This window comes from Mustela erminea, chromosome X (assembly GCF_009829155.1).
Source record: "Mustela erminea isolate mMusErm1 chromosome X, mMusErm1.Pri, whole genome shotgun sequence".
NCBI classification, from domain to species: Eukaryota; Metazoa; Chordata; class Mammalia; order Carnivora; family Mustelidae; genus Mustela; species Mustela erminea.
The window spans coordinates 12,562,121-12,576,946 of NC_045635.1; positions in this window are offsets into that span (position 1 = coordinate 12,562,121).

The following is a 14,826-nucleotide window of genomic DNA, read 5'->3' on the forward strand; positions in this document are numbered from 1 at the left end:
GACATTTTTAATAGGAAACAGGTGTGGATCTCAACTCACAAACTTAACTGTGCAAGAAAGCTAATGTCTCTTTATTGTCTTTAAGGCAACCTAAATTGGACGCTGAGCGCTCTTTCCTCCTGGCTGGCAAGAAATCCAGTCTTAATCATCTGCACCCATTTCTCCTCCCTTCCCCATGGATTGTAAAACGTCCCAATGCCAAATCAATCATCAGTCACTGATCTACAGTGGTTACAGCAAAAAGTGAAAAGTCCAGTGACCCGTGTACTATAATCACTTCCTACCTCCTGGGGTGCATATATTCATCAGTGAATAATAAGGGCCAGAGAAAACCCCCTTGCCTCCAGAGGCTGTCTCAATGACAGTGCCACAGTCTTGTTCTAATTCCTATGTTATATCTCAGACCTTTGCCTGCCCTGACTCCACACTTTCACCCAGTAGAATATCCAAATTCCTAAGCCCTTGTTCCCATCATGAGGAATGTAGACAACCCTCAGCTAGGACCACAGGACCTGAGCCAAGACTGGGTGAGCATTAGGGACAGAGATATATACAATCAGATATATACAAACACCCAGAAGTTCACAAAATGTAGGTAAGGTAAATGAGCAATCCAACTGTGGCTGCCAGAGGACTGGAAAGTGTCCATCGGTTTGAGCAGTTAAGAAGTTAAGCAGTTAAGAAGGCCATTTGTGGGGCACCTGGGTGGCTCAGTGGCTTAAGCCTCTGCCTTTAGCTCAGGTCATGATCTCAGGGTTCTGGGATCGAGCCCCTGCATCGGGTTCTCTGCTTAGCAGGGAGCCTGCTTGCCTCTCTGCCTACTTGTGATCTCTCTCTCTGTCAAGTAAATAAATTAAATCTTTAAAAAAAAAAAAAAAAGAAGAAGAAGAAGAAGAAGAAGAAGAAGAAGGCCACTTGGTCACTTTGATAAAAAACAAATAAACAAAAACAAAAATCCACTTCAGAGCAGTAATAGGAAGGGAAATCTGATTGAAATAAGAGTCTTAAAAAAAGTGGGAAAAGAAAAAAAAAAGTGGGAAAGGGATACAGCAAGTTTCATCTGTTCTTCTGAAAACGTGATAGCTAGAGATGATGGGGGGGTGGATAGTCTGCCAATGCTTGTAATAGTTTTTTGGGGTGTGTGTGTGTGTGTGTGTTTAAGATAACAGCAATTTGAGTATCTTTAAAGGCTACAGGGAAGGAACCAGGTTGACCCCATAAGACAAAGATATATTGGGAAAAAAAAAAAAAAAAAAAAAAAAAAAAGCCTTATCTTTACTCCAGTGGAGAAGGGAGGGAAGAACTTAAAAGCATAAAGAAAAGTGTTCGTAAAAGGAAAAAGGAAAGGCGCGCCCCTTATGAATACAGAAAGGAGGCAGGGTAAGGCTGAAAGCAAAGTATGAAGTCACAAAGTTGGGAAACTGTGGGAGCTCAAAACTCAGAGCCTCATTTTTCCCTATGCAGTACCACACAAGATCATTGCTGAGTGATGGGGTGGCCAGTGGGTTTGAGGCATGAGGTAAGATTTTAGTTTTAATTCCTTTTTTTTTGCCTTTGCATATACATATATAGCGATCTCACTAAATTTACCTATTAATCTTAATAGTTTGAGGATTCTTTGGGGTTTTCTAGATCCACAATCATGAAATCTACAAGTAATAAGTTTTATTTTGCCTTTATAATAGTTGTGCCCTTATTTATTTTACTTGCCTTACAACACTGGGTACTGCTGGGCTTACATTAATTCTTTGGCCAGGGATTCCCACACCAGGTGGGGACTGTAAGTTTAGGCTCCACACCTTTATGATACGGGTTTAGGGTTTTAATTTCTCCAGGAGACTTACTTTCCCTCACCCCAGACCATACCTAAGACAAGACTGCTTCTTTCCTAGACTCATGGGCACAGGCTTCTGGTTACTCTTATACATAGGGGCAGCCTTTGTTGGTAGACAGCTCTAGTCTAGCATTCCGATTCCAGCTCCCCACCTCGCACAGAGCCAAGGACATCTCCTTGGGTGGACAGTCCTAGCCTTCTATGGCCCTAGCATAGGCAAATCTACATTGTGATGGCAACAAGGGCATAGGAACCTGAATCTTTTTCTAGGTTGTGGATGTTAAACTTTAGCCCGTATAAATGATTTTACATGCAGTCTTCTGGGCCACCAGAACATCACTGCGAATGCTCTGAGTTCCCTCTTTCTTTCTGTCTTGAACCTGGTGACTTCCCTTTCATATTTCCAGGTCAGCTCTGAAATTATGCCTTTTTAACTAACACGGTAGTGAGGTGGAGTGGACCTTGAGGCCTTACTGCTGGTATTCTAGTGGTCCCTTTGTGGTGCAAACCTGCAAACCTGCAGAGTTAGATGGTTTTCTTCAGGAGCCCTCAACAACCCAGGTGGATGGATAGAAAGAATAAGGGCTGCATTTATCCTAGTCTGGACTTGGTAGGGCAGGCAAGATAGAAAAACAGTGGGGAGGCGCGCCTGGGTGGCTCAGTGGTTTAGCCTCTGCCTTCAGCTCAGGTCATGATCTCAGCATCCTAGGATCGAGCTCCACATCGGGCTCTCTGCTCAGCAGGGAGCCTGCTTCCTCCTCTCTCCGCCTGCTTCTCTGCCTACTTGTGATCTCTCTCTGTCAAATAAATAAATAAAATCTTTAAAAAAAAAAAAAAAACGGTGGGAAGGGGTGCCTGGGTGGCTCAGTCAGTTAAGCGTCTCACTCTTGGTTTTCACTCTGGTTAATGATCTCAGGGCCATGAGATCAAGCCCTGCATCAGGCTCCATGTTCAGCGCGGAGTTTATCTGAGATTCTCTCTCTTCCTCTCCGTCTGCTCCTCCCCACTTCTCCCTCTCTATCTCTAAAAAATAAATAAATCTTAAAAAAAAAAAAAATCTGCCATTCAGGGGTTCCTGGGTGGCTCAGTGGGTTAAGTATTCACGTGTCTGCCTTCAGCTCAGGTCATAATTCCGGAGTCCCGGGATCAAGCGCCACATAGGGGTTCCCTGCTCTGAGGCAGGGAGTCTGCTTCTCCCTCTCCCTCTGCTCAGGCGCTCATGTTCTCTCCCTCTCCCTTATGCTCACTCACTCTCTCTCTCAAATAAATAAATAACATCTTTTTTTAAAAATCTGGTGTTCGTACCCTAATACTCATCCTTTACCTAACTTTTGCTGCAACTTGAAACCTCTTCTGTACAGGCCTTGTCCCCACAGCAGGAACACAGAAAATCCCTCTGCACATGCTGATGACATGACTCAGACTTTGAGGAAGGATACCTTGTTTTGGTATATTATGGGAGTATCTCAAAGTTCGTGAGATTGTTTATTGCTGTTGTTCGTGCTCTTGAGTTATAAATTACCGTTTAGGTTCATCAATGTCAATTTAATTTGAAAAGAATTGTTTGGCTAACTCTATAGTAGTTAGTGAAATATTCTGCAGCTATAGTAATGGGGCCCATGATGTTCCAATAAATGGACATTTAAATGCATATCCACTGAATTTTTATGATTCCCTACCACCTGGTATCTCTGTAGATACTGAAAGAAAATTGTAATTTGATAAGGCTGGCGTGTTTGAAACATGCTAATCTCCCCCATCAACACCGAAGAACATGTATGTGGTGATTCATGACACGAAATATTTTGCAGACTTTTAACTTGGAAAACTCAAGCTATAAAATTAGCAAAGCCCAGGCAGGTCAGGAGAGCAAGTGTACTGGGTGTACAAGGCCATTTGAATTCATACTGAAACACAAAGGCCACAAACCCACAATTACCTGGTAGCTGAGCTGGGCCTAGAAGTCAAGGGTTATGGCTCTCGGTCTAGGGCTCATTTGTAGGTCCTACATCATGGCATGAAGCTTAGAGCTGAGCTGAACTGTGATGTCTTGCCAACATAAATAACTGCTTAGCTGACAGAAACTTCAGGGGGCAGACAATTTCGTATTAAAAAAAAAAAAGACTTGGAAAGCTCAAATCCAAATCCATTCTACCATATAAATTAGCTAATTTCACAGTGTATAAGAAGCACTACTTTTTACTGCCTGTCTGAACTAGGAACTCTACGGCAGCAGTACATTTTGTTTGGAGCAAAATATCTTTTACTGAGCATTCACAGAATCATGATCTCATTTTCTGAAGTGTTATCTCTGAAAACATAATCAGCTACAAAAAATTTATCACTTTACATAAATTAATTTTGCAGACAATTTTTCATGCATACCCCCCCTTGAAGGCTAACACACTAAATGAGATACACTTATACTTGCAAGTACAATTTATCTTGGTTAGTGGGCATTTTCGCTCTCTGGGAGAGAATTTTAATCTTCTGTAGGAGCAAAGCAACTTGGGAGTGGGGAGGTATGTCAAACTGTCAACAAAGAAAAGAAATGAAAAGAACCAAAGAAACCAATTTAAACTAATTCAAGGACAAAGGGACTATGAGAAGCACTGGAGAAAGTTGCCATCTGCAGGAAATGTTTTAGGCTCTTCGTCTGTGATTAACTCTGTATTAGCCCCTGACCTATAAACCCCCTACCCTCCTACTTGTCAATTTCTTTGTTCATTGTTCTAATTGATAGCTCCCTAAAGAATTAGGAATTTCACCAAAAAATATATATATATTTTTACTAGGAAGATCTTGAAACCAGGTTGTTAAATTCAGAAATGCTCCCCTGCCCGTTGGCAAATAAGTGCTACCCCAAGCCTGTTGAGTCCTCCCTCCCACACTGACTGAACCACCCCGGGTCTGGAGAGCCCCAAGTGGGTGTTGCTTAGGCACTTGGTTCCCAGTAGCCTTCCAGCCAGCCCACGACAACTCCCATATACCAGTGCCCATCTTTATATGTCCTCCCAGATAGAGAAGGCCCAGTCCTTTGCTGGGAAGATGCCACTCCATCTGGCAGTGTTGGCACTCAGCAGACAAATGCCCAATGCCCATCTGGTCCCTGAGGCTGTGACCCATCATCAGAGGCTCATACTCCCTTGGAGTTGCCCCTACACGGCACCTAATAAAACTGCAGGGTCCCAAAAAGGTCATTTGATCTTTTGAATACCACCTTGGATTGAAACTATGCTCACTATCTTTTCTCGAAACTGTTTTTTATTAAATATAATACCATTCTCTCTGTTTCCCTCAAGAAACCACGCTTCCTCATTCCTTTGTCTCAACGTGAAAAGTTCATATGAACTTTGTGAAATGATTGATTTCACAGAAACATCTGAAATTACTTCCAATCTCCCTGAAGTTCTTCCTTATGCTTGCATTTCAAATAACATGAACTTGGGCATGTGCCCCCATCAAAAAGATAAAAATGCATATTCAAATTTTGGTTGCACATTATACCACAATAAAGCTGATATTAAAAGAAACACACACACACACACACATCCACAGTGAGGGAAAAAGAGTGCATGAGCAATTTGGTTCTCTGAGTTCTCTTATTCCTCCCTCCACCCTGCCCATGTTGCATTGGCTACAATGCTGTGAAGAAAAAATCCATTTCAAAAAGAAAGAAAGAAAGAAAGAAAAAGACCATTTCATTATATATATAATTAGAGGTAAGAAGAATGGCATGAACAATAAGCCATCAAATATCTGATTAGGGCCAAGCTAGTTTTATTAAAGACAGTGTGCCACACAGATATAAGTAATTCTATGTTTATGTGATCCTTTGACCTCTCTCCCTAATTCTCTCTGGTTCGGTATTACTGGCTGTTGTAGACTATGGCTAAGTATGATAATCTCTCTCCACCCTATTTTTCCCTTAAACTGTCTGATTTTTAATGGCTGGTTTCACAGAATGTAAGGTATTTCAAGAACATATGTTGTATTATGGCAGAAACACCATTATTCGGGTTTATTTCTAGCCTGTTACTTTGCGCTTTCTATTCTATGCTATTTCCACATATTCTTCAATTGTAATATTTGTCTGGAGAATAAAAAGAAATTTATTCACACTGGGTTTGGTCCAAAAAATACTTCTCAACCTTCAAAATAGCTTTGCATCTAAGGGAAAGTCAAGAGTAGGTACTGGGTTGTACACTTAGTCAAGTATTTGAGAGACTGACAATCTGGAAAATTTATTGAACTGTCACGTCAATCTGGTACAACTATAACTTGAGTTCTTTTGGTTATATTCACTCTATATATAATGCACTTAAAAATGTAGCTTTTTGGAGGCACCTGGCTGGCTCAGTTGGTGGAGTATGTGACTTGATGTCAGAGTTGTGAGTGCGAGCCCCACGTTGGGTACAGTGATTACTTAAAAGTAAAATCTTAAATGAGGGAAGACATCTGGTGTCTCAGTCAGTTAAGCCGCTGCCTTCGGCTCACGTCATGATCTCAGGGTCCTGGGACTGAGCCCTGCATCAGGCTCCTTGCTCAGCAGGAAGTCTGCTTCTCCCTCTCCCTCTGCCTGCTGCTCCCCACTGCTTGTGTTCTCTCTCTCTCTCTCAATCTCTTTCTCACTGTCCCTCCGTCTCCCTCTCTGTCAAATAAATAAATAAAACCTTAAAAAAAAAATCTTAAGTGGAGTGCCTGGGTGGCTCAGTTGGTTGGGCGTCCAACTCTTGGTTTCAGCTCAGGTCGTGATCTCAGGGTCGTGGGATCAAGCCCAGCATTGAGCTCCTTGTTCAGCTGGGAGTCTGCTTGAGATGGTCTCTCCCTTGTGCTCTGTCCCTCAACCCCCTAAAATAAATAAATCTTTAAAAGTAAATAAATAAAATCTTCAAAAAGGGACGCCTGGGTGGTTCAGTGGGTTAAAGCCTCTGCCTTCTGCTCAGGTCATAACCCCACGGTCCTGGGATCAAGGCCCGCATCGGTCTCTCTGCTCAGCAGGGACCCTGCTTGCTCCTCTCTCTCTGCCTGCTTCTCTGCCTGCTTGTGATCTCTGTCTGTCAAATGAATAAAAAAAAAATCTTTAAAAAAAAATCTTCAAAAAATGTAGCTTTTTGACACTCAAATATTAGTGTAACTATCTTTAAAAAAATAACACAAACTTTATTGCTGAGCAGGTTTTTTTTTTTATATAGCACAACTCCCAAACTATTGTTTCTCCTGAACAATAAGTTTGCAGGGACTTCTGTTTGTTCCTCATCTACAATTAGTAGGTAAAACAGTATGTCAGAGATGGAGTTCCTTGTTGTAAACATCTCCCAGACATATATGAAGTTCCTGGCATTGTATCCATCGACATGGTATAGAGATCAAGAAAACTAAAAAGACTTTGTCCTCAAGAAGACAGGTAAAAACAACATAAGCAGAAATATCAATGACTCAAAGAAAACACCATCCCCTCTATACAATGAGCTACAAGCTATTTTGCTGCAATAGTATTCCTATCCAAATATGTGGGTGCATGTGTGTGTATAAATAAAGGGTACTGAATTTGGGGAACATTTTTACTGCCTTTACATAAGATTTGAAGTTTTGTGGTTTCAGAGAACAGTGACAAACTCAAATGATGTTCACACACTTAGGATTCTTTTGCCTTCTCTAAAAATATCAATAGTATTTTTTAATAGCTACCATCTGTTGGCAAATATTACGTGACAGGTATAATGTTAAAGATGTGTTGCTTCATTTAATCCTCACATAATTCCACTCTTAGATATTTTTTCCTTTACACAATAAGGAAAGAGAATTCGAAAGGTTAACTAACTTGTCCAATCACTTGATGCTTTAGGTTTGTCTGACTCTTAACTATTCCATGTTGGCTTGTGTTTTCTTTCTGTTTAGACATCAGATACAAATGCCAAAAGGAACAAAGGTTGAAATTTGACCCTTATCAGGATACCAGAAATAAAGACTCAGCCTTGTTCTCAAAATGAAATTTTCCTTGCAAATAAAAACTCTCTAAAACTCAACAAATACCCATTGAATACCTATTTTGTGCCAGACCTTCTTCTAGGAGCTGATTATCAAATTAATATTGAGGGGCGCCTTGGTGCCTCAGTCAGTTAAGCATCTGCCTTCAGCTCAGGTCATGATCTCAGGGTCCTGGGATTGAATTCGGCATCACATCGGGCTCCCTGCTCAGTAGGGAGCCTGCTTCTCCCTCTCCCACTGCCACTCCCCCCACTTGTGCTTTCTCTTACTCTCTCTCCTGCTATCAAATAAATCAATAAAATCTTTAAAAAATAAAGTAAAATTGAAATGGATGCTACTCATTGGGTGACTTACCACTATATGAAGGTAGACAAAATAAAGAAAAAAATTTAGAATATTCTCCTTAAATACAGCAGGGAACTCAGCTTGAATCTAGATTTTGTTCACCACAGAAATCAGGTTAACTTAGGGGCTTGGAGAGTGGAACAGAAAATCCTTGAGCATTTATGGAAACATACTTTTCAAAGACATTCATTCTAAGGGAAGAGAATCATAAAGAATAATTTGAGCACCAGAAAAGTAGACAAGGTCAAAAAAAGAGACAGGTCTTCAGATTGTCTGGATTGATGATACAGCCCCAGAACCAGGGGCCTGAAGCAAAAAAGCCAGCAAAACCCAAAAGAACTGAACCACCAGGTGCCAACTGTGGCAGTTCCATTCACGGTCAACACAACCCACTGCCCATGGCTCTTAGAGCAAAGGGACACTATGCCTTCCAAGCAGACATCAGTGCCCTCAGCCTGGAACTTGTGCAGCTTCAGGACAAACATCAGCCATGGCCTCAGCTCTGGAAACCACCAATAGAGAACCAGCTGCCAACTTGGACATTAGCATTGTATAGAGACTTTCCTACAAAGGTCTGGAGAAGGGAAGGAGATAAACATGGGGGCCACGTGGGGTGCCTGGCTGGCTCAGTCAGTAGAGCATGCAACTCTTGATCTCAGGGTCATGAGTTCGAGCCACATGTTGGGCACAGAGATTACTTACAAATAAATAAATAACATGGGTGCCACAGGGTAACCAACGGAATTAGTTTTTAGAATCTTCATGAGATACCCTTTGAGACTGCCAAGACCATCTGTAAGGAATCCCAGAAACTGGAGTTCCAACAGAGTGCTGGAGGATAGAAGAAGAGCCTTGGGACGCTAAGTGTGCGCTCATTTCCTGCCAATTTGTATTAAGTAGATTTGTAATGTTGCAGTGTGAAAAGATTAATGAAGCCCAACTTTATGTGTGAAATGTGAATAATTCATCCATGATTTTAATTCAAGAATCTCCTAATTCCAAAGCTGCATGGCCAAGTGAATTTCATATTGAGTGGATCCTATTTTCACATGGCACAGCCACGGTAGCTATTAAACAGAAATAATATTCCCATTAGAATATTCACCTGAATTACATGGGTTTCGAATTACACAAGGTGTATGAGTTTTGTCACTGTTGCTTTGGCCATGGCAAACTCCGGGTTGGTGTGGCTGGGATGCCTGGGTTATATAAACAGCAGACAGAGAGGGTGGTGCGTCACACAGCCATCTAATCAACAAAAAACCACTTTTTCCTTTCATTCCAGTAAATTAATACCTTCTTCCTTACAACATGGCATTTTCTCAGAAGATTCCTGAAAATGAATTAAGTAGGAGGTGCATTTTTAAGCTAGCTCCGGCAGAGACTTATCACCTAAGTAACCATTATACTGATGTGGCTGTAATATTTGTATTTTTCAATTCACTCATGATTACATCAATCATGAGCTTATTTCTGTCCACCCACTCAGAAGTCACCCATGACCATAAGCAGTTCATGAGCCTTTTGTAAAGACAGTCTTCTGAAATAAAGAGACTGTGTTTGCCATAATAGATTTGTGGTTTTGTTTTTCATGGCAAAGGAAATGTAGCCGCTGAGAAAAGCAGGCTCCTATAGCAAGTTCTGTTTTTTGTTCTAAAGGCTTTGAAATTACTTTAGTAATCACAGAGTATAAAGAATTAGAACTGTACTGTCCATTATCATGCCAATAACCACATAAGGCTATTAAGCACTTTAAATGGGGCTGGTCTGGGTGGAGATGTGCTTTAAATGTAAAACATAGACAAGATTTCAAAGATTTAATATAAGAAAAATGTAAAATGCTTTATTAGTAATATTTTATGTTCATGAAATGGTGAAATAATCATTTGGATACAAGAGTTAAATAAAATAGAGTACTAAATTTTATTTCACCTGTTTCTTTTTACTTTTTTTAATGGGACTAAGAGCAAATGTAAGAAATACACATGTACCTCACATTATATTTCTGTTTGACAGCACTGAGCTAGATGCTGCCATTATTCCTCCATCACCATATTCTTCCTCTGCCTTTATACACAGAGCATGCCAGGGCTGGAAAATTTAGCACTTCTCCATCACTAGAGGTCCATATATGTCCAGAATATTTCTAAATATTCCCAGGGAATGTGTGTATGTCCTGCCTGTCGCTCTGAACTGCCTTCATACTTCTACCCCGTCAGAACATAACATCTGGGGCACCTGGGTGGCTCGGGTCGTGATCCTGGGGTCCTGGGACTGAGCCCTGCATTGGACTCCCTGCTCAGCGGGGATCTGCTTCTCCCTCGTCACTCATGCGCTCCCTCAAGTAAATAAACAAAATCTTTAAAAAAAATTAAAAAAGAAGAAGAAGAAGAAGAAGAGGAAGGTAACATCTTTTCCCATCTCGCCTCATCCCTAGTTTCAGCTCCCTAAGGACTCATGTTTTACAAAAAAATTCTTCCAGACCAAAAAAAAAAAAAATTGATTTTCATGGACACATGCCTTTCCTTAATGAGATGGACTGCTAAGGCGTAATCTAGTTCCCCCATTTTCTCAACCTCTCTCACGAGACCCACCTCTAGTTCTTTCATTTGCATAACCAAAAGGCCCCTCAAACTGTCTTCCCAAACAAGAACAGTCTTTCCTCAAGACAAATCCTGCACCCCACACCACAGAATATGAAAAAGGCTGCCTGCCAATGCTAAACCAGGTCCCATTATTGCTTGCATCTCCCACTACGTAGACTTGATAACAAATCACCGGGCAGGGTCTGCAACCAGAGAGATGTGTTGTAGGAGCTGTGTGTTTACCATGATTGTTGACTGGGGTCTGTTCATACAAGCCTCTTTGTTTACTTAAATGCATTCATCCTCAAGCTTCACTCTGCAACATCTGTGTATTTTTGAACTGCTGGCTGTAAACTGCTAGCTTTGTTTAGAGACCTGTGCATTTAGCCCTTTCTGTGGGCTCATTGTTGTGCTGGGTCAGAGGGATGCTGGGAACCTGGGTACTTCTGCCCAGCTGAGCTTTCATTGAGCCTCACAGAGTATGCGTGCACCTGGGGTAGAGATGGCTGTTGAGGGGAAAACCCCAGAACTTCCTCAGCTGGCACCTAAGTAGAGGGAGGGGGGATGGAGATGTCTCCAAGCAGGTAGGTCAGCTATGTGGATGGTGAAGCCCCACATTGCCGTGTGGTTAAAAGGAGAAGAGAACCAGGACAATGCTGGGCTTCAATGATGATTATTAAAGAATTCAAAAATACATTTTAATGTATATTCTTTTCACTAATTTCAACATTTTCCTCAGAGAAATGGCTGTTCGAGGCCTGAAACAGGAAAGGGACAGGACATCATGTTAAATCAGAAAGTAGGGGCGTTTTCAAAGATTACTAGGTGGGGTCCACAGGACATGGAAGTTACTTACTACTGTCCAAAGTCATAACATTTTGAAAATTTAAAAAAATGGACTCTGGTTCCATTCAAGATGCAATGAGGACACGCCACACCATATCTCCCCTTGATTACAAAAAAAAACCCTAGACATGATATATAAAGCAACTAACAGAGGCTCTACAAAGTGGATATATTAGTTTGCTTCGCTGCTGAAACAAATTACCACAAATTTAGTGGTTTAAAACAAAACAAATACATTATCTATAGTCCCAGAGGTCAGAAACCTAAAATGGGTCTGCAAAGCTGTGTTCCTTCTGGAAACTCTAGAGGAGAATCTATTTCCTTCCCTTTCCAGTTTTTAGATGCTGCCCGAATTCCTTGGCTCCCAGGCCCTTCCTCGCGTCTCTCTGGCGTCTCTCTGACTTTCGCTTCTGTCATCACATCTCCTCTGGCTGACTCTCCTGCCTCCCTCTTACAGGGGCCCTGATGATCACATTAGAGCCACCCAGATGATCCAGGATAATCTTCCCCATCAAAAGGTCATTCACTTAATCAGGCTTGCAAAATCCTTTTTGCCATGTGAGGGAACATATGTACAGGATCCAGGTCTTTGAACATGGACATCTGGGGTTGGGGGGGGTGAGTGGGCAATTAGTCCACCTACTACAGTGGATAAAGAGCAAGTGGACTGGGTAAGGAACCCAGGGTTTAAGGGACAACCTGGAAGAAATTCTCAGGCTTTTTTCTTTTTTTTTTTCTCCTATACATCCCAGCTCAAGCTCTGAGGCAGCCTGCAACCAGGACTAAGAGAGGGCATGGACGGAGGGTGCTATGAGAAAAACCTGCTCTCCAGCCATGGGGAAGGTGAAGGGCACGGGGGTTCCCACGAGGGACTCAGGATTTAGGACTTTCCCTACTCTGTGTCAGGCGAAAACCAGCGATAAGACAGCATCAGGAAACGTCCACATTTCTGAACAGAAATGCTTTTTTTCGGAGTCCGGAATCAAATCGAACAGAATCAATACAGTAGTCCCTCCCTCCTTACTCGGGGCGCATAAGTGCCAAGACCCCCGAGCGGTGCCTGAAACCAAGGAGAGCATCCAACCCTATATATGACTATGCTCTGCCCCAACCATACAAACTATAGAGTTTAATTTATAAATGAGGCCCAGTAAGATATGAATAATAGTAACTGAAATAATAAATAATGACGAATAATTCAATCGAACAACTGCAACAACATACTGTAACCAAAGCTACGTGAAAGCGACCTCTCTCAAAACGTCTTCACTATCCTCAACTCACCCTTCCTCTGCTTCCTGCCGTGACAGGGACGAGGGGCGGTGACACACGTCTGCGTCAGGGGGCGAAGCGGAGTGAGTGCGCAGGCGTTAGGCGCTGTGACGCAGCGTCGGACTCTACGGACCCGCCTCCTCGGAGGCTGCGTCAGAAGGAGGAGCCTCATTGCGGAAGGCGTGGTGGACAGCTGCTGATTGACAGCGCGGAGAGCCTGAGCGGCAGTGACGAGGCCAGGACGGCTGTGCCCGCCAGGAACAACCGTGGAGTCCTATAACCAGGGTCTTAGAGGACCCACGGAAATTGTTGGGATGTTGGGGGCGGATATAACTTGAGTTCTAAAAAGGCTCTTGGGAAATTAAAAACAAGAAAGAAAAAGACTCTTCAGGCTGAAAATAAGGATCAATCATGGAAAATGCAGAAGAAAAGAGTATGACTCATGAATTTCAGATACAGGCAGAAAATGAATATTTAACAATTATACAGTAGATAAAATAGAGTTAGACAGTTGCTGGATGAAATGCTAAAAACAGAACACCGCGTTGGCTAAAACCTCTTTCTTTAGAATTTTTCAATAAAAACTTTCAAGTAACCAACAACTGCACAATTTCAGTTTCCTTTCACAGAGTCATAAATCAAGCCAGAAGAAATTCCAAAAACCATTTAAACCAATTACCTGTTTCAGGAAGGAACAAGGCTTAACTGACTCAAAAGGAAAATTTTGAAGTCTTTTTGAAAAGTTTTGAGGAACTCCTACCACCTCCTTGGTTCCCCTTTCTGCTGCTCAACTCATCCCCAAGATGCCAGCTGTGGCCCCCTGACACCTAGGAGACCAGAGAAAAAGGGATACAGACCCCAGTCAGTGTCACTGCCTGGATAGTTCTAAATTCTCCTGGTGATTTCTGTTTATGCCCAGAGTTGCCCTTCTGTGTCCAGGGTGTGATGTTCAGCTATATTATCTCTGATCCATCCCAAGTGTCCCTACATGCATGGTCCCTTCACCACTTCCCACAAGGAACCCACTCATCTAGAGCATTTTGTTTGAATACAACGTTTTCAAGGTTGAAGAGTTTGCAGGGAAAGGTCATACATAAGAGTGCAAGGACCTCTCCCATCTCCTTACCCTCTTCCTCTCTCTCCTGCGCACCCATGTGACTGTCTCCTTTTCATCTTGAATGGAAGATCTCTCCACTCCCTGGCCCCAAATTATAATTTATTCATGTAGAAGCCTCTCTCTCTCACTCTTTCTCTTTCTCCCTCTCTCGTGCACAGTAATCAAGAATGTCTCAAAAAGAAAAGAAAAAAAAAAAAGTCTCAGCAACTACCACAAGCAAGCAAGACTTCCAAATAACTATTGTGCTCTCGTGAAGAATGTTGATGCCTAAAATTATCTCTCAGTTCATCAATCTAAGCAGGATCATTTCTGAACTTAGAGTAAATGGCTCTTACTACTGTTCTCACAATGCTTCACTGAAATTCCTGAAAGGGAGTAAGTTATGTAAATCACCACCTGTTTTCTACATCCTGAAGTCCGGTTTCTACCCCTGATGTGCTCCATGTCTTTTTCAACTTTCTATTCCTTTTCTTGCCTGTGCCTCAGGTGGGGATCTCCCCATTAACAAGCACTGAGACAGGGATTTGAATGGGAGTAGCTAATTTGGGAGGTGATTCCAGGAAGCTCTGGTGGGGGAGTGGGAAGATGAAAGAGAAAAGGGAAGGAAGCCAATATAGAACGCATTCACGAGCAGCTTATTACTGTGAGCAAAAGGCGCTTGATCCTTCCGAGGATCTTAGAGAGATGATGTTGAAAAGAGATGGGGAAGCTGATATATTTATCCATCAACCCCAATTCATTGATGGATAAATCAAGCTTTATTTAGATTGAGGTGGACAGGTTGATGAATAAATCAACCTTTATTTAGGTTGAGATGGATAGTTGAGGGTTGAGGG